At 42.7% G+C, this 21,044-nt stretch overlaps 1 protein-coding gene across 3 annotated transcripts in view; it reads left to right on the plus strand.

The window, feature by feature from the left end:
• The window catches only part of ARHGAP39 (Rho GTPase activating protein 39), a 683,801-nt gene that overhangs the window by 390,208 nt on the left and 272,549 nt on the right, over positions 1 to 21,044 (plus strand). The gene's annotated exons all lie outside the window — the stretch shown is intronic.

Raw genomic sequence — 21,044 nt, forward strand, 5'->3', positions numbered from 1 at the left:
AAAGACCTCTTCGGACTTTACCAAAAACCTATAGTTGGCTGAGGCCATAAGTTTAACATTGGTTGATTTCATGGTCACATTCACTTTTTTGCTTCTTATTCAATGGTTCGTCTTATGTTTGTCCCTCCACTGGAGCATGTCCTCTTTACCATCCTTTACATTGGTTGTCTTGTGTCCTTCCACTGCACTATTTTTTCTTTTCCATTATAGCACCATGGCAGTGCATGTTTTTTTTTTCTCATGTGTGCTGCTTACCCACCTAAAAACTCACCATCCCGTTTCTTCCCCTTCACCCACCCCAATCTGCTCCTCCATTGCTCCCTCACCTTCACAGTCCTTGAAATAAATATTTTCATGTAACTTTTTGGGGAGCAGCCCTACAGCTGCCATTTGCTCCTGCTTTAAAACCACCTGGCACCTCTGTTTTCTAATTTTGTTTAGACGGCTTGGTAGATTCCATTTGCTGGCGAGATGATGCACTATCGAAAATGGATTTTCGCACAAATAAAATCCTATATTTTAATTTAGCGTTCAAAGTCATGTTCACCATCTTGCATTGGCAAATTAAAAAAAAAGCAAGAAAATGGTGCCCCTGTCATTCTGTATGGATACGCACATATGGTGATGCAGAATAACTCGTCATCCCTCCTCCTTTTTTTTTTGTCTGCCCATGCAGCATATCGTCGGCCCAAGCATTGGCAAAACCAGAAATTGAACAGGCCAGCCCTTATTGGCTGTGCCATGCCAATGCTTTTTACAACCTGTGCTTCCCTTTGATTGCTTTCTTTGATTGTGTAATTTGCTTTGCCCCAGATACCCATCTGTTTCCTCTGGGCCCGTCCTTCCTCCCTCTTGTCCACCCGCCCACCAGGGTCACTTGTAACACAATGTTTGCCCTATTTCAATAACATTTTGATGCGTATGGTTGTACTGTGCGTGCAACACTTGTGGAAATGCCAATGCACAGATCCCGGAAACTCACCAAAGGTTTCCTGGCACATTCCTGCAAACCTGAGTATGGTGCATCTTTAGAGGTGCACTCCAGTCAGGTTTTGTGAACTGCAAAGTGTCTTAAATGTGCACCTATGCAGTTCAAAGTAACATTTTTTTTAGAATTGTATCCTTAGTATTTGGACAGTGATTGAAGAGTTCTGTGCATGGCTTAACATTTCCAAGTCCACATGTCCTCTACGTCAGTTAATAAGGGAAAGTGGTTCATTTTTCCCACTCAGCAATCACTCAGAGACACTCCGAATACCATTATATTCTAAAGATGTGAAGCTTAGAGATATAAAAACGTTCATTTCCTTCTGGCAGCATTAGCATGTTCCTGGAGGCTTGGCGCAGTAGCTCTGCGAAGGCCTTTTTGGATTGCTGTGCAAAGCACAATACCTCCAAGGTCATCGCTGACGGGCTTCGTGGACATGGCATCTAATGTGAAGGGAAGAGCTCTGTAAATTATTCACTTGCGCCAGACGGCCTGCCCACACCCATCTCGGTCTTCCACTGAAACCCTCTATTCAGCACCTGCTCTGAGGGGATTTGGTGATGAAGTTTCCAATTTGCAAACTTTGCAGCTAATAATCTCTTTGAAAAGTGTAGAAATCATGCTTCCTAGGTGATAGTGTGTGGCGGGGATTGTTGACAATTTGCAGGAAGAGTTTGAGCTGCTGAGGTAGGAAAACGTGATTGGAGTAAAGGGCTCGTTGCATCCCTCCGTTCTGTAGCCGGTAACTTTCATGCTCCATGATGGTCTGCACATTTTCACCGCTTTTCAGCCTTTTAGGAGACAGTAGGATCTTTTCAAGAAACCAAAGAATATTTGCAAGTAACTACCGGACATTTACTTTGAGGATGCAAAGGCAGGTTTTAATATTCTCCTGGAAAAGTTTCACTAGAGATTTAATATGTGATTATCTACAAAAGGAGGTCTAGTGTGTGTATGTGTGTAGTGCCTTGAGACCCTCACGGGTGAGTGACCGTGCTTTACAAAAACTGATTTATTGATATGAAGGGATTTAAAAGAAAATTTTCAAGAACATGAGCAGTGGTCTTCAAGACATGGGGTTCTCAGTCCCTGTTTCCAGCTAGCTGTGACTTTATTCCTACACCAGCATGGGGACCAAACCTTCGCAAATGATAGTCTTGCAAAGCCTTTGAGTGCTCGGAATTTCCACGAAAATTGTTTGCTTATTTCTAGTAAACACGATTGGCTAACAACCTGTGACAAGACATAGGAGAAAGAAGAGATCTTTTCAGGAGAGAACGGGTTCTTCTTAACAGGATATTTTCACGAGAGAATGTGATCTTGTCTTCCAGATACCGCAACATGTTTAAATTTTTCACTGGGAAATAAGCACTAAGTGATTATCTACCGGAGGGTGTCTAGGTTAATAGAAAATATCTCTTTTATATGGTGCCTGAACTAGTTTAATTGACAGTACTCAATTTCCACTCACTGTTGATATTTCCTTCTATATATATTTATTAAGAAGTTGAAATGCTTCAATGACAAACGTTTTATTAGAGCAACAGTGATAGTACATATATCCCTGAAGGTGAGCTGGTTAAGAAAAAACATGAAAAGCAACACTTAAGGTATGTTAAAATAGCCCCAGGTGTATGGATATCGTCAACAAAGGCGCACGCACGTCTAAAATCATTCCATTTCTAGATTAAATAACTGTCTTCGGTAAGGGATTTGTTGAGACATACATTTTTTCCCAAAAATGAAGTTATAATTCCATAACTTAGAGTCTTCAAGGCTTGCAGCATGCACACATGCTGTCCATTTAAGATTCCACCTCTTTTGGTCAGACCAGTGTCTAAAAGTTCTGAAAGTTTACCCTGATGGCTCCTGCATGCGCCCTGCGCTCCCTCCAGAGGTAGGCTTGGCGCATTGGCATCTTGAGGTCATGCCAGAGTTTTTCTGGTGATGCCTGCCTGGGCCAGGAAGAGCCCACGTTTTGGGTCTGTGGTATCAGCCCTTCGTGCTGAGATGGTTTTGGTCTTAATACTGATTTCTCCTTTTATGTGCTTCTTTGTTCGTGCCTGAAGTTCTCAATAAAATGGCAACAAACATGGGAATAGTTGTAAAGTTCCATTAATGTCAAAAGCCATTTTGTGGATGGCCAATAGTGGAAGTTCCTCCATTCTAGTATTTTAAGAGCTATACCTTCCTTTTAATATCTACCTTACTGTAATTGTGCACTTTCTAAACGTTTGCTCTCAAGTGCTGGTAGCAGTGTTCCCCATGTTTTCAGAAACAGCAGCCATTACTTTCTCAAACTCTGCACGGTGTAGCAGACTCTCCTTGCCTGCCACTGACCCTCCTGTTCACCCTAGTGTCACACCCTCCCTGTGGATGGGAGAGAAGGCAAGCAGCATCCCCTCCTGGTATCCCCCGCCGGTGGGTGCAGTAGCTGACTGCGCCCATCTGCAGCGGTTTCTGAGCCCCTCCCCCTTCGAAACTCAGGCTGGGTGACTACCTGCTGTGAAAGGTGGACTGGTGGCCTCAAACAGGTGGTCTGCGTTTCACTAATGCACTGTTCCCAGTGAAGACATGCGCTGGTGCATGCATCGTGAGCAGCACATTCATTGTACCGGGCCCGCTCCCTCGTGCTGTGCCCCGCACGCCCAGTTATGGGTGAGCCTTGGCACAGCGGTGGATAGTGTGCCCCTTTTGAAATGCAACACTGGTCTCTTTATCCATCCATCGCTCTCTCTTAGATGATGATACGTGATATCGGTGAAGGGGTGGAGGAGGAGAATAGATTGTGGGGGGAAGAGATATTGATGGGAAAGGCCTGAGCAAGGATAGTAGAGATGGGACCATTTCACTATCCATCAAGTCTGTCCATCTCCCTTTGGACTGTCCAATCCGTGCTCTTGGTCATGAGAGAAGGAGGCAGATTGGAAGGTGCTGGGTGGAATGGATGAAACGATACTTTAGCAGTGGATGGAGTGTGGAGATGAGGGGTATGCACTCTACTCTGCCTTTTTCAGTGTCTTTTATAGCTATGCAGGGCCATCCGGTCTCTTCAGCTCTACACTGTTATGTACCTGCATAACCTGTAGAGTGAGGTATAGAGTGACAAGACGTTTGGACTTTGGTGGCTAGGAGAAAGTAGTGTCGGGGCACACCTATTTTCTCTACACTTATCCAAACCTAGACAATTGATGCTCCAAACACATCTAACAATGATGGCCGGAACAACAAGCATTTGCAAAGCAATGGGTCTTGCGTTTGCTAGAGTTAGAGCTATTGGCATTGCAAATTCGTAACTGGACTTTTCTTGCCACATAAACTGAAAATGTAAAGTAAAATTGTTGACATAAGCAAGTCAATTCAAAGCGCAATGGCCTCCATGAGCGTGATCGCGAAGGAGAGACACAAAAGAAAAAATAAGTTTGCTCGCAGTCAAACATATTGGTAATCGTGCAATTATCCAATTAACAGGGTCGATGGCAAGGCAGTAACAGCACTGCCCCAAGGAGGGACAAACGTAAAGCATTTACCAATGATATCAAAGGATTTTTGAAAGGCAAGCCCATGAACGAGTGATAGTGATGGGCGGGAGGTAGGTGTGGTTAAAAGTCCACATAGACACCAACTCGTCGCAAGAGCAGCGCTTACGTGCTGCTTTGTGCAACCTAAAAACTCGCACCAAGCTATAATACTGCTATGCCATACATTATGGCACCCTACAAAGTTACCGGCATAGCTACAGATGACATCACAGGTGTGGTATGGGGAGAAGTAAAATGGCTGCACAGCACGTTCATTGTTAGACAACTGGATTGGTACCAGTTGGTGCCGCAACGCAATTAAAACTTATATCTCCAGAGCACAGGGCCCTTCACGTCGGTGATCCACACTAGCTTCAAAAGTCGTTATATTGACCCGTTCCTGCTCAAGGCTTCCACCTTTATTCGTGTGCTACGCTGCCATTGGCCATTTCAACACGCAGTCACTTTAAGGGAAGACCGGCGGCTGTGGGTACCAAGGCTTGGGGTGGTCCTCCTATGAGGAAATCATTGGGAAGTGCAAGTCGCTGTCATTGAATAAAATTCTAAGGCCTCGGTGTTGTAAACATTCTACTGTGACGCCACCCCTTGTCTCAGGAGCATCATCTTGTGCCCATCTAGCTGCTAGAAGTCCTTTCATACCCCAGGGTGCTAGGACTAGAGAAGCGATAACAGAATCGTATGCCTTCTCTCTAGTTGTAAACTGCCCTTGTAGAGGGGAGGGTGCAGGTGGTGGAAGGCTTCAGGGAGAAGGTGAGAGGGGGAATAATGCAGAGAAGGCTGCGGGGAGAGATGTTTTGTGGCACCTCATAGCTTCCTTACGCTGTGAAACGCTGCACGCAGTTGTGGACTCTGCGTACGGAAGAAACCCTTTACTCTGGGATGGTTCACGTGGAGGGAGAAGCCGTGCCAAGCAGATGTCCAGGCAGATGTTGGGGGACACCAAGATGGCTGCACCTAGAACACTAAAAGGAGGCTGAGGACATAGGGAGGAGGGACGATAGGGTGACTGGATGGAGGGGAAGAGGTAGATTGAGGCGTGGGGAGGGATAGGAGGCTGTAGCCCTCAGTACATCAGTCCATTTCTTCCCTGTGCATGATTCTTTTGCGGCTTTTTGGTCTCTCTGGGTTTACATCACTTCATTTGGGGCAGGATCGAGAACAACTTGTGTACAGTCCCTGCTGTCGGCTCATAGTCTACCCACATTTGTGTGTGTCAACAAGTCCTGGTTCCCGGGGTCTCCCTGTTCCAGTGGTGCCCTGTTTGGACCTACAAACCACATGTCCGCATGCTCAGTGCTCTCTGCCTCATCACACTGTCTTCCTATGCTAGTGCACATGAGTGCCTGTCTTCCTGTCCCTGTGTCAGTGTCCTGGTGTGCCTGTCTTCCTGTCCCAGTGTCGGTGTCCATGAGTGCCTCTCTTCCTGTCCCAGTGTTGGTGTCCATGAGTGCCTGTCTTCCTGTCCCAGTGTTGGTGTCCATGAGTGCCTGTCTTCCTGTCCCAGTATCGGTGTCCATGAGTGCCTGTCTTCCTGTCCCAGTATCGGTGTCCATGAGTGCCTGTCTTCCTGTCCCAGTGTCGGTGTCCATGAGTGCCTGTCTTCCTGTCCCAGTGTTGGTGTCCATGAGTGCCTGTCTTCCTGTCCCAGTATCGGTGTCCATGAGTGCCTCTCTTCCTGTCCCAGTGTCGGTGTCCATGAGTGCCTCTCTTCCTGTCCCAGTGTCGGTGTCCATGAGTGCCTCTCTTCCTGTCCCAGTGTCGGTGTCCATGTATGTCTGTCTTTGTGACCTGCAAGCAGGCTCAGGTGACAGTGCTTGCAGGTGTACTGCCTGAACCCTGAAAGCGCTTGTAAAAGTGAGTGCAGGTGCAGTGCTGACTGTAGGGGTTGGAGGTGCCAGGGGGGCAGAAGTTACACTGCAAGCGCGTGTTGGTGCCTAAGGATACGCGTAGCAGTTAGGACAGGTGCCAGTGCAAGCAGCTGTGGTGCAGGTGGCAGTGGTCGTAGGTACCAGTGATGCTGGCACCAGTCTACGTAGTGATAGTTATAGCTATTGCAGTAGTCTGAAGTGGGCCCCTGAGGTTCTGTGATAGAGGCTCCAGGAATAACGGGTTAATATCAGACACGATGACAATGCACAGCCCTGCTAAGCACCACGCGTCGTGGGTTACTGTAACGCATTTTACTGCTGGTGTCCGCATCACCACTCTAAAATACTATTGTCAGACATTATCCTGAAGCTAGCTCCCTACGTGGCACGAAGCGCTGCAATATAACATTGTTTCAGCAGCTAAAGGGGTTTCTATGAAGATCTCGGCCTGGTCACGGGCTAAGTGGTTTACTTAAAATTGTTACATAGTAACATTAAAAGTTGTCTGTCTCTAGTCGTCCTCTCGTCTGGCGTGAAACTGTTACACAGTAAGATTAAATGTAGCTGTCTCCCGTCCTCCCCTGCTCATGGCATGATGTATTAGGCCAGTGGTTCCCATCCTGTGGTCCGGAGACCTTACGGGGTCTGCGACTGCTTAGAAAATGAAATAATATTAACAGATTAGGTCCCCAGCTTTCAGCAATGACTCAGTGGGGTGGTCCCCGGATTCCAATAATGATGCAGTGGGGGTCCCCGGGTTCCAGTAATGATAAAGTGGGAGTCCACAGAAGTCAAAAGATTAAGAACCACTGTACTAGGCTAGCCTGCTCTGGCCTCACAAACACACGTGTCTTTTCACGTGTCCGGCCCAGGGTACGTGCTAATACTCCCCTACAATATCATCAATAAAACTTAAAACTCTTACACAGGTCAGTTAAAACGATTTGTAATATTTGATATTTTTCTCTCCGAGGATGAGAAACGTTATCCAGTCCATGTTCATACTTCACTGTAAATACTAACTCCAGTCAGTCACTACGAGGGAGTTGTAAATCCATGCCATAGCTGCCAATGTGCCACGTTCTATGTAACTGGCGCCTCCGATCAGAGCACTGTTGAGTTCTTAAGGTTTTCTAGACATTGCAATGTGCAAAATTGTTCATTTTGTTATGTTTAGCTGATAAAATGAATGTGACTGCTTGGGATTATCTTGAACTAATTTGTCACTCATTATGGTGTCACACATAAAACCACTGAAAACTTGGAAATGTCACACACAAGGGAAATGAGGACTTGGCAGCTGTGTTGATAGAGACATATGGCACCACCCACTATAATGTGCAGTACAGCCTTCTTGATATGTCATTGGGAAGGTGTGGTTCATGCTGCCTGCCCGTTCCCACCAGAGAAATCACCACCAGCTTCCATTCACTACGCAAAAGAAAACCAAAGCTTAAGGGGTGCAGCAGAGGTAAGGGGATACGCCATGATAAAAAACACAAAAGTGGGTGAGCAAGAAGGAACATGATTTACGTCTTGTCATTGGCCCCCCAGAATTGTAGGTTTTTTAGGTCAAGCACACAAGCGCTCTGATGTGTTGTAATCGATATGTGGGCTTTTAACCACACCCACCGCACGCCCATCACTATCAGTAAATGCTTTATGTTTGTCCCTCCTTGGGGCAGTTTTGTTACTCTCCTTGGCCTTTGACCCAGCTACATGGATAATTGCACGTTTGCTGGTACGTTTGACTGCGAGCGAACTTCTTTTTCCTTTTGTATCTCTCCTTCACGCTCATGGATGCCATGATGCTTTGACTTAGCTTGCTTATGTCAACTGTTTTACTTTTCATTTTCAATTCATGTGGCAAGGAAAGTCTAGTTAGGAATTTACAACTCTAATAGTTCTAAGTCAAGCAAACACAAGACCCACTGCATTGCGAATGCTTGTTCTGGTTTGTCACCCGCCCCATGGCTGCACGGCTCTCTCCTAGTCACCCAGCTAGCATTGCCGCTGCCACCTAAAACAATAGACATCCGGTGAATGGCTGCACAGACACAGAGGAGAATGCAGGGGGGGGTTGGACGCATTTATACGAAACAAACAAAAGTAGACCTGATATCACAGCATAAAAGTCAGGGCTGTTCTGCGTGCATCAGTGAAGCTAAGTGATGAAAAGAGCACTGCGGTTGTGCTAAGTGGTGGGAATGGTAAAAGCGCATTGAGGTAAGCGCTTCTAGGAGCAAGTGAGTGGTGATAGCTGGTCATTTCGTTCACCCACTCAGAAGACCAGCTATCCTCACTCTCTCTCTTGCGTCCATCAAAAGGAGCCCACCATAGCAGGGAAAGGAGGAACTTCGATTCCACCAGTGTAAGCAGCTACTGCCAGGGTGGCATTACAGATGGTGGTACACACCGGGGCACACTGGAGCTGAAGGTGGCAAACATGCAGTCCCCAGTGGGAGGTTGAGCTAGAAAGAAGACTACTGCTCAGTCTGTTTTGGTCAAAGTTGCCTCTTTACTAGAAGTTACATTTTCAGAGTTTACATAAAAGAAGACATGATTGGGAAATAGTAACGGCGTAAGTTATCAGTAGGCTTGATAATCTCCTTTGTTGTGGGATTGGGAGAATAACAAAACACACATCTCTGGGCAAGTGAGCACCGCCATTTGTAAATCAGGCATCTGACTTGCAAGGCCCTCTTTGCATAGACAACACGCTCCAGGAGGCAGAGCCTCCCCATACAGGTGATGGCTGACTTGCAGAATGAGGCCTTGCTGCGCTATCACGACAATTAAATGATAAAATAGTCATGAGTCTTGTATTCTATGATCACTTCTATGTGCTACATTCAGAGAACACCCCTGTATCAACTGACTGATATAATAAGAGATTAGATGTTTCATTGCCCTCACCACCAGATGTGATCCTGGCGGGCAGCCAGAGACCAGATGACTAAACGCAGGGCATCTCCTTGGGGGCTCCTGGAGGGTGTGTCCGGTGCAAGTTGCCTGGCAAGCTGTCCTCCAACTGCTGGTGTCAGACTGGGAGACGAGTGAGGAGCAGTGGACCCCTGCAGGATTCCTGGTCCTCTGTGCTCACAGGAGCATGAATGGGATAGGCCGAGCATGCACCCCAAAACAACACTGCAATGACAAAAAGGGTGCGCCCTATGGCCTCGGAAGCCGATGCCATTTTGGACTGGGAAGAATGCAGTTTCATGATGCTATGAAGGCCGCCATCTTTATCTAGAGCACACCTGCAGTCACAATTGTTTTAGATGATGCTGCACCCTCTAACTTTGGAAACTCAGCACACTGCAGCTAAAATGGAGTGCAGAGACCACTGACTCCACCGTGGGTTTTCTATCTGTGGGACATGCACTACGTATGCCGGACAGTTTTCAGGATGCTGTTCCAAGGTCTTGAATTCTTCAGTGATCTGAACCAAACACACGTCTGAGGATGTTGCTGTCTCTGTCCATTTGGCATAAAGGTTCCTGAAAAAGGGTCACTTATCACGAGGCTATAGAAGCTGATAATCAGCTTCTTATGCGTTTCTCTTGCTGACACAACACTGTTTCTCTGAAGCCAGAAAACATGGCTTCTAGATCACCTGTTTTCAGAAGCAAATGCTTTGGTCACATTTAAATTTCTCATGACTGAATTGAAAGGCATCAGTCAGGAACCACAGTAGAACTGTCTATAGCTGAAAGAGATTGATCGTGTCAACTTTCTGAACTCAAGAGCAAGGACATACGTGTTACAGGAAGCTGGAGAGGCCAGGAGCAGATCGGCCTAAGTAGAGGCAGTGCTGGACATCATACATGACTAGTGTCTTCATATTCACAGGAAGCTGGGCCATAAAGATAATGTCACTGAGCAAAGGCAACAAGGAAAGGACATTTTACCTTGGTGGCTAATTTACTTAAGCACAATTCAAAGAGAGAAAAAAAAAACTAACTCACCAGAGAAGCAGCAAAGAAGTGAAATGCATACAACAAACTTAATGAAAAATTTGACCGTTTAGTAGAAAGAACTGTGAAGTTTGAGACAACTGAGTAGTTGATTCTAAACCCACTTTAACCAGGAGCTGACTGAAAGGACCTGACAATGAAGAAAATTGAAATGATCAAAAAATGTAGGTGGACTATTGTGAGTTTTTAGGTGCCCCATTTGTGGAAGAATATGGTTCTAAATGTAGTAATGTTTTTAATAATTGCAACTTTTCAGGATCTGATTCTGAAAATGACCTAAAAATGGACATTTAGCTAACTATAGAGCATTACAAGCCATTAAGATGGCCTCAGAGCACCGCATTGGAAGGCAGATGTTAAATCTTTAGTAGGGATAAAACGCTGGTGGCCTACTTATGGAAGGTGGGCTGGTTTTAGGCGTCCAATCATTACACAGGAACAATCAGTGACAGCAGACAGAGGTACCCACATGATTGTTTGAAAAGATGTGCTTTAAGCAGACTTCTGAATCAGCTGAGGTCACACTCCAATTGTAGTGGGAGATAATTCCACAGGGACGATTGGTAATGGTGTAGAGTCCTGCCAACAATCAACCTGCAGTCGTTTGGTTGGATGAACAGCAGGTTACGATTAGTGGACCTGAGGTTTCAGGATGGAAGGCAGAGAGGGAACAACTAGAGCATGTAGCCGAGAGAGCGGCTGTGCAGGGCTTTATTGATGAACCATAGAGATTTCAATCCAGCATGTTCACTGGGAGCAACTGGTGTCCCTAATGGAGGTTGAACCTTAAATGAAGTAGAAGTGTAGATACTACTTCATTTTTTGACATTCAGTGCCAGGAAAATGTATCTTTTTTGGCACTCAAATCATGAATGAGTTAAAGAAATCTACAGCTCGATGTGTCTGTGAAGCCGTAGGCGATCGTCCGTGAGAATTCCATAGAGGCCTGTAGCCAAGCTGGATTAAAGGCAAAACCTAATTTGTCAGACATGCACCAGTAAAATTGATTTAAAATTCAAGTTTTCAAGTGCATAAGAAGGTGAATCACATGCCCCATACATAGATCTTAATATGCAATAGGTATAGCCTGGCTTGTAAGGCATACCTTTAATTTTGTTTTTTAGTGGCGATGAATTCAAATATATAAATGTCAACGTGACATGGTGTGTGGCAAGGAGGGAAGGTAATGTACATGTGACATTACATCAAGTTGGTTTCAATAGCCAAAAGGAGCCTAGTAAAATATACTTTTTCTTGCAGTTAGATATAATAATTGTTTTGGGTGCTATATAGCATTTAAGCTGTATGAATAAATAAAGAAATACATGAGAGCTTGAAGTAGTAGTGTTTTTTACTCATCAGCGAATCAGGTGGATTTATATAGCACAAGTAATCACCTGAGAGGGTATCCAGACGCTTGAGGGTCATGATGGTTCAACTGACTCAATCGAACAGCCAGGTCTTGAGTGATTTCCAGAATTCCAGTGGAGAGATGGAGGTCGATAGCTGTGCTGAGAGAGGTCATTCCAAGATTTCACTGCGTGGTAGGAGAAGGCGTGTCACCCACTGTTGCTTTGATGGATACGGGGGTGCTGACGGGTGAGAAAGAGGCAGAGCATAGTTGTCTGGTAGGGTGGTGGAAGTTCAGGCAATGGTTGATGTAAGCTGGTCCTTGATTGTGCAGAGCTTTGTAGGCTTGGATCAGCATCTCGAATGGTCAGCTGTACTGTATGGGGAGCCAGTGGAGGTTTCTGAGATGGGGGTGATGTGGGCCCATCTGGAGAGGTTGAGGATGAGTCTGGCACCAGAGTTCTGTATGGTCTGCAGTCTCTGCAGAAGGTGTGTGATGATCTTTTTGAAGACTTTCGCAATATGCGAAGTGTGCGAAAGGAGGCAGAGGTGGCTGTGTTGGTCTGGGACTTCATGGTCACTTTGCTGTCCAGGATTATGCAGACGTTTTTGTGGTTTGGTTGGTCGGTTTGGGTGATGGTCCTAGTTCCATCTAGTAATAAGCAAACAATTCATTCTCTAACATAGAATATAACAGAGAAGCATACGTTTTGTAACACAAAGACAATACATTGTGAAAAAATATGTCTGATTCAAGAAGCTATTCTTACCTTGCTTCAGGTGAAGGAATGTGAAAAGATTCATGTATATGAAACATCTCTTTATCCTGCCAACCACGTAATACACACTGGATGGTGAGGAGAGCTATTATTGTGTCCTACAGAATAGGATGTGGAGCTGCCTTATTATAATTTGATACAATAAGGGGATTTAGTCATTGTTCTGATGGGTAAGTTCACCAGGTAGGTTATGATGCTTTGTTTAAACTGACCAAATGTTATTGATGACCTCTTTCTATTGATGTTCCTTAAGTGGTGGGGAAATTGACCAACCAGATTACAGTGCTTAGTTGAAACAGCCCCAGGATGACTGTTTCATAGGTAATTAGTAAATCCTTAACCTACCTACACCATTTCGGGCAATGTTAACATACCACAAAAACCACATATAGAATTGTACCAACGCATGATACACTGATCTCAAGAGCAAGGCAAGATGTACGTCAAAGTATTGTAATCCATATATAGCTAGAAAATCCCAAAGAGTAAACAGATATTTTTATGTCCCTTTTAAGTCTCATCATAAATCAATTACTTTCTTGTAGATGGGAAATTTATATCAAATGTTCTAGTGGTGGACATACTATTTTAAACCCTTCCTTCAGGGCTTAATATTTGGATTTCATGGTGGAAATGCAATGCACTGAGTACTGAACTAGATAGATTGTATATGAATATAGATTCCCTTAGGTGAGTGCTCTCCATCAGTGCAAGCACCAGCTTGGGACCAGATTGCACCTGGATTGAAATGTTGGGATGGAATTAATGTGGCAGTCTACCATGATCAATGAACAGACCCAGGACAAAATTGTCAAGTCTAGTGTAGTCTCTACGATTTATAAAGCACGCGGCTGCCCAAACAAGACTTCCCAGCACTAAGTAGAGAACAGGAGAAAGGATACCTTGTTGTTCAAACAGGAATGTTTTTAGCAACTTTCTGAGCTCAAGATTCAGTCTTCCTTTTGTGTAGTGGGAGGGCCTTCCACAACCTGGCAACAGTGACGTCAAAGGAGCAGCCGCCTACTTTTGCTCTATAGAGTTTGGGGACAACACGACGTTGCTGGGTGGAGGACCGTAGATTTCTCGAGGGCTGATGAGGTGTCAGAAGACTTTGTAGCATTGTAGATCCTCTGTTGTGTATTGCTTTGTGCGCCAACCAAAGTGCTTTGAAATGTACCCCCTTTTGCACCAGTAGCCAGTGTGAAGAGGTCCTGGCAGCTGTTACTGATTGAAACTTAGGGATATTAAGCGCTGTACGTACTGACGCATTTTGTATCATTTGCAGCCTTAGAATAACTGATTTGGGGCTGCCCAGGTATAAGGAATTGTCGTACTCAAGGCGAGGCAAGATAACGCCCTGAACTACGACGCTACGAGTGGAATCTGGCAGGCACCTCAGTAATCTGCTGAGAGAGTGAAGAAGGCCAAAACAGGCGTCCGCTAATTTCTTCGCTTGTGCATCCATAGCGAGTCCCTCATCTAGCCAGACCCCAATACTTTTCACCTGTCCCTTAGGGATGGGTTTACTGCCCATGCACGCAAGCCAGTTCAGGTCTAACCAGTGCTTTTTTCTTACTACTAGCACTTCGGTTTTACCCCCATTTCATTTGAGGCTCCTGGCCGCCATCCGGTGGACTACATGATTCAGGCATTTGTCGAGCAGGATGGAGGTAGTATCTGTCTGACGCGAGAGACTTATGATAATTTGAGTGTCGTCCGCATATGAAATAGCAGTGAAGCCATCCTTTTTTAATAATCTCAGACAGAGGACTTACATAAATGGTAAAAAAGTGTTGGGCTGAGAGAAGACCCTTGGGGTACACCACAGTCCCAGCTGAAGATATTGAATTGTTTGTCGTCTTCAACAACTTGAAAAGTTCATTTATGAAGGAAGGACGCTAGCCATTTAAGCGCCGTTCCTGAAATTCCTGTTTGTGCCATTCTCTTAAAAAGAGTTGGATGAGATATTGAATTCAAAGCGGCACTCTGGTCCAAGAAAATAAGGGCCGCAGAATCCCCATTGTCTAATATAGCCCGTAGTACCTTGTTGGCGGCTAAGAGTGCTGTCTCAATACTGTTTGCTGCTCTGAATCCAGTTTGGGAGGGGTGTTGGATATTATTGTCCACTAAATAGCGAGCCAGGGGTTTAGTTACATATTTTTGACTTTGCTTGAGCTTGGCAGAAGGGGCATTGGATGGTAATTCCCACTTATCAGAGGATTGGCAGGTGCCTGTTTCAATAGTGGCCTCACTAGAGCTTGTTTCCAGGTGGTCGGGGTGGGGCAAGGCTAGCCAGGTAGACCAATGAGAAGAAAGTATAAGACTCTGTCTTTAACATGATGCATCCTACTCATGAGAAAAGATGCAAGGTCTTCGTTGAGCTGCACCTGCACTCTGTCAGTAACTTACAATAGAGCTATTGAAATCTTTATCGACCTTTTTGGTGCTTGGTGGCTGGCTCTTGGTCTGATTACAGGAACCTAAAACAATATATTCCTATACGTTAGGCTTGTGACGTTACTCCTGCTGTTCAGAAATCAGCTGAAGATCCACCTCTTTAAGAAGATCCCCATGTACAATTGTCAATAAGGCACCCGCCTTCCACACCCAATGGATCACCATGAACACTGAAACTGTGCACAAGCCTGAATTATGCCCTGTGGGTATTAATGTGGGGCCCGTACAGGGCCCCACTGCTCTCCAGCTAGGCCTGAACCATAAGAAAGCCTGTGCACTCCCACATTAATACCAGGAAGGCAGTACGAAGGATGACTTTCATACCCATGGAAAGAATCAAGGTTAGATGGACTGAGAACTTGCTTATGCAAGCACCTGCATAGCATTTCTAGCCACCCCACTAGCACAGTCTCAGGAAGCACTTCAGTCATCAATTTCCCATCTTCGTACCCCAGAACTCCATTGCAGAGCGTGTTGCGGAAGAAAGGAAGTGTCACTGCATAGAAGGCACGTGTGATCGATTTACAGAGCAGCTAAAGACTTCGCTTTTTCCTCACTAATCTTATTCTTTTCTCTTTCTGTCTGTTCCTTTGGTCACTCTACCCACTGTTGCCTAGCGCTTCGATGCCACGGCCGGAATGCGCTTTACAAATGCAAATACAAATACCCTCCTTTCTTCAGCCCCTCATTCTAAAGTATGAACAACACAAGTGCATTTTAGGCAAACAGCAACCCTCCCACTCTCCGCGCGAGTGGGGCATGTGGGCATTCCCTGCCAGCACTGATGCTGGCTTGTTTTCAGCACCATGTCAAGAAGTGTAAACACAACACACGTCCATTGGTGTTTGTTGGCTTATATATGGACACTGCTTTATTTAATGTGAATGGGCCTTTCACCTAACACTGTTTATCAACCTATCAGTGGTTGTTACCTTGATTGACTATTGGTCGGTGTGAGAGGGGGTAGCTGGTGAGCCGGATGTTATAGAAGGGGGTTATGTCCCAGTCAAACTACTATAAAATACTCTTTTTTTTGTTGTTTAATAATGCTTTATTGAATAAGTTAGCATACACTGGTACAGTAGAATAAATACATTTGCAACCAGAACAAAAAACAATAATAAAAAAAATAAAAAAAAATCATAAAGATAATTATATCTAAAAGAAACAATTTGTAAACACAACAAGATTGTAATATTGTACCGTAGAATAATAGCATTTATTGTTATGATTTAATAAAGATAAAAAAAGAAAGAAAGAAAAAGTAAAACAATGCAAGCTAAAAATCACATAGTTACAATAAAGCAACCATTAAGTATTAACAGTAGTATGTAATGTCTTGTGTTGCGAAAGGAAAGAGGTGAGAGGAAGCCAAAGCATGTCCCTTTTAATTAACAGTTGAGTAGTATTAGCATTTGCTCGATCCATTCTGTGATTATAACAGATCAGATTCCACCAAGTTACAACAGAAATTTTCGTAGTATCTTTCCAATTAGAAATTATAATTTGCAGTGCACCAGCAATGAGCAAATCAGCCAATTTACCAAGCAGTGTTTGGGAATACCAAATAGATGAAGCACTACCCAAAAAAACATGTAATACATTGAAAGGTACATTGATGGAGAAAATCTGATTAACTTTATCCCAAACTTGTTCCCAAAAAGTATGAACTGCAGGGCACTCACAAAACATGTGCATATAATGGCTGTTTTCTTTAGAGCACGACCAACACTTGCTATCTGTAGTAAGTTTAAATTTATAAAGGTCTACAGGAGTATAGTACAACCTATTGTAAAAATAAAATAACGTTTGGGCTGTAGATGCTGAACAGGATGTTGTATGGAGTTTTGAGCATATTTTATTCCATGTACATATAGGAATGTTTTGATTGAAATCCTGCTCCAATGCTAATTCTATTTTAGATTTTGGTCTCACAAGACTGGTATGTATAAGGGTTCTGTATATAAAAGACGCAAGGACTTGTGAGGAAAAATTATAAGGTTGGGAATTAGGCTGTGTAGAAGAGAGGGCCTCCAAAGATTGAGACAATAAGTTATAGAGGATAGCAGAAAGAATTTGATATTTCACAGCATAATAAGTGGAGATATGAAATGTCCGTTGAACATCTTGAAATTCAAGTACAGCATTATCTAGAATTAACTGATCTAAAGTTATAATGTCTTTATGCATCCACTCTTTCCATACCAAAGTTCTATTACGAAATTTAATATCATTATTGTACCATATTGGAGTTTGCCTAAGGTTCTCATATGAAGAGTGAGAGGCAAGAAGTAATGGCCTGGCAATAGAAATAGAATGAGTTATTATCGGAGAAGAAAGAGATTTAGGGTTTTTTGAAAGCCGAACTGCATCTCTAAATGTAAATGGTGTAATTTGTGAGTGTTCCAATTAACTCCATAGAGATGCCCCTTTATGAAAAGTGGGAGAGAGGGACAACCATATTTGTTTTAAAACAAATGCAGAGTTATATCTTCTAAGGCATGGAAAATTTACACCTCCATTATCTCTAGGTTCCTGCAGCTTGACTGGAGATATACGAGATTTACGTTTGTTCCATAAAAATTTCATAAATAATGCATTTATAATTTTTAAAAAACTAGAAGGAAGTTTAACTGGGAGCATTGATAAATAAAAATTTTAAATGGGCAACAACATCATTTTAATCATGGCCAGTCGTCCCCACCAAGTTAAATAAAGAGGATACCATCTGTCAAATGATTTCACAATCCTTGACTCTACCTCTTTGAGATTAGTTCGAATAGTATCCCTAAGAGAATTGGAATAGGATATGCCCAAGCATTTGATATGCTTAGAGTTCCACGTAAACCCAGTATCTTTAAACATGTCTGGTAGACAGTGAGCATTTAATGGCAAAACCTCTGATTTATCTACATTAAGCTTATAACCTGAGACACTTGAGTATTCTTGTAATAATGTAAAAAATTGCGGAATAGTCTTGTGGGGATTAGAGATAAAAATTAAAATATCATCAGCATAAACTGTGAATTTAATCTCAGTATCTTTGTTCTTAAAACCATAAAAATCAGATGACCTACGTATTTTTTCTAGAAGGGGCTCAAGGGCTAATATAAATAACAGAGGTGATAGAGGACAACCTTGTCTAGTACCTCTGTGTAGGGGGAAGTAATGGGATTGTTTACCATTGACTAAAAGTGATGTAGAGGGTGAAGAGTATAAAAGTCTAATAGTTTTAATAATATGAGGACTAAAACCATGCCATTTTAATGCTCCAAACATAAAATCCCAACAAACTCGATCAAAGGCTTTTTCAGCATCTATAGTTATGGCGGCTATAGGATCCCTGGACTTAAAGGCAAGATGGGTAATATTGAGAAAAGTTCTAGAATTATTCGATATGTATCGCCCCTTAACAAAACCTGACTGATGAATTTCTATTAGGTCTGGGATAAAATGATTAATCCGTAAGGCTAGGACTTTTGCAAAGATTTTACAGTCGACATTAATAAGGGATATAGGTCTGTAATTACCACATTTGGATAAATCATTATCTTTTTTAGGAATCAAACACAACATAGCTTCAGAAAAAGTGCCCTTTGCTTGATCTTTTGATATGAAATAGTGTATAAGTGTTAATAGCTTAGGAACTAAAATAGATGCAAAGGTTGAGTAAAATTCTATTGACAAGCCATCTGGGCCAGGAGCCTTATCTTTAGGAAGCTTGGTAATGGCATTTTTAATTTCTGCTTCAGATAGGTCAGAGTCTAATGGTGACAAATCTACTTTTTGTTTCGAAGGAATAGAGTGGAAGAAGGCATCCACTTCAGTCATATTAGGAGTATTTTCGGGAGTATATAATGTGGTATAGTAGTCAGTAAAGCATTCCAGGATTTCTGAATCTTTAGTGTGTCTTTTTTCCAAATTTGTCTGTGATAATAGTAATTTTAGACTTTTGTTTTTTGATCTTTAAATAATTTGCCAATAGTTTACCTGTTTATTCCCCCCCGTAAAATTTGGAATTTATTTTGAGTAAAGTTCCACATGCACTTTCCAAGGAATGCTTATTGTATTGTAGTTTAGCATTGATCAACCTGGATAAGGTGTCTGGTTTGTTAGATGAGAAATATTCATGCTCAAGACATTTTATTTGTGTGAGCAGTTGAGAGGAAACTTTAGATTTTTCTTTCTTTTTAATGGCGACATAATCTATAATAAAGCCTCAAGCAGTAGCTTTAAATGCATCCCATATAAAATTAATCTGAGTATCCGAAGGTAAATTATGCATAAAAAATTATTTATAAATTGTTCAGTAAATAAATGATCTTGCAATAAAGTATTATTAAACCTCCAGCGATTTGAAAAGGAGGAATTTTCTGGAAGGCTCATATCAATTATTACTGGGGCGTGATCTGATAAGAGAATAGACCCAATATCAGCATGTGAAATTGTTTGAATAACATTTTGTGTAGCAAATATATAATCTATTTTAGAGTATGAGTGATGTACTGGAGAATAAATGTGAATTCTAATACATCTGGGTGAGCAATTCTCCATACATCACGTAGACCTCTGGAGGAGATTGCTTGATAAAATGTTTTTTGCATTTTATTAGGGATATAACGAGTTTGGGAGCAGCGATCTATAAAAGGATCCATAAGGTGATTGCAATCACCTCCTACCACAAGATTTTCAGAGTTGCAAGATAATAATAAAGAAGAAAAATGAACCCAAAAGTGAGACTCTACTCCAGTTGGACCATAGACATTGCAAATGGAAAACAGCAAACCATTAATCTTAACTGTCAGTAAAATCCATCTTCCTATATCATCCTTAGTCTCCTCTACAACTTGTACTTGTAAAGATCTATGAAACAATATTATTACCCCATTCTTATTATGAGCTGCAGAGGAGCCAAAAACATGACCAACCCAATTTCTATTCAAACTTTTAAAATCCTGCTCTTTAAGATGGGTTTCTTGTACAAGAGCAACTTGACAATTCAATTTAGAGAGATGCTGGAGCACTCTTTGATTCTTAACTGGATTATGTAAACCTTTAACATTCCATGAGATGATTTGAAAACTGGTCATTTAACTAGTAGAAGACATTTAGACAACAAAGCCTTACCGAAACCTAAGAGGCAAACAACATGTGAATCATAGAAGAAGGTGGAAAGAAAACATATGAACATATATCTAAATAAGGTTGCGTGTTGATGCCAATCTTGCATTGTAGGACGTAAGAAATAATAAAGGAAGAAAGAAAAGTAGAAAGAGAAACACCAGAGAGAGAGAAAAAGAAAAGGGTAGCAAAAGCACCCCATTGATAAAAAAAAAGAAAAGATGACAAAAAGCGAAGAAACTTAAGTCATAATTGTCTTAAAGAGAAGAAAAATACTTTGCATGGGAGAAAGGGGGAGCAAGAAAAGAAAAAGAGGCCAATCAGCAACATTACCCCCGAGGAACTACAATGATTGGGTAACGAGAGAGGAGAGACGAGGAAACAAAATATATACATTACAATATGAACAACTGACGACGTGACTTACCAACAAGGGAAAGAACACTATGATGTCGAGATATACAGGAATATAGACACAATCGGAAAGGGGACTTTCTCAACCTGAGATTTCAATGGTTCCAATATCTGTAAAGAAGGAATAAATAATTAAAGAATTTCACATTAACCAATCAAGTCTTGCTGAGTTCCATTGCCTCCCCTTTGTGAATATATATAAACTGTTTCAGATCATAGGGAATTTCAAAAGTAGTTGTTCTGTCCTTGAAGGTGACCCTAAAAAAGCAAGGGTGAATTAGGCCAAATCTAGCATTCATAGATCTTAAAGCTGGTCGGAGATCCAGAAATTCCTTCCTTCGCTTTGCAGTCGCCGTGGCCACATCCTGGCTAAAGAAAATCTTTCGGCCCGACCACAACAGTTGTTTACGTTGTTTGGCGGCAGTCAAAACATTAATTAAATCTGAGTACTGTAGGAAGTAGGTGATAATTCCTCTCGGTTTTGATGGAGAAGAGGGACCAACACGATGGGCTCTCTAGATATTGAGAGCAGTAGTATTCTGAAGACC

This window comes from Pleurodeles waltl, chromosome 2_2 (genome assembly GCF_031143425.1).
Source record: "Pleurodeles waltl isolate 20211129_DDA chromosome 2_2, aPleWal1.hap1.20221129, whole genome shotgun sequence".
NCBI classification, from domain to species: domain Eukaryota; kingdom Metazoa; phylum Chordata; class Amphibia; order Caudata; family Salamandridae; genus Pleurodeles; species Pleurodeles waltl.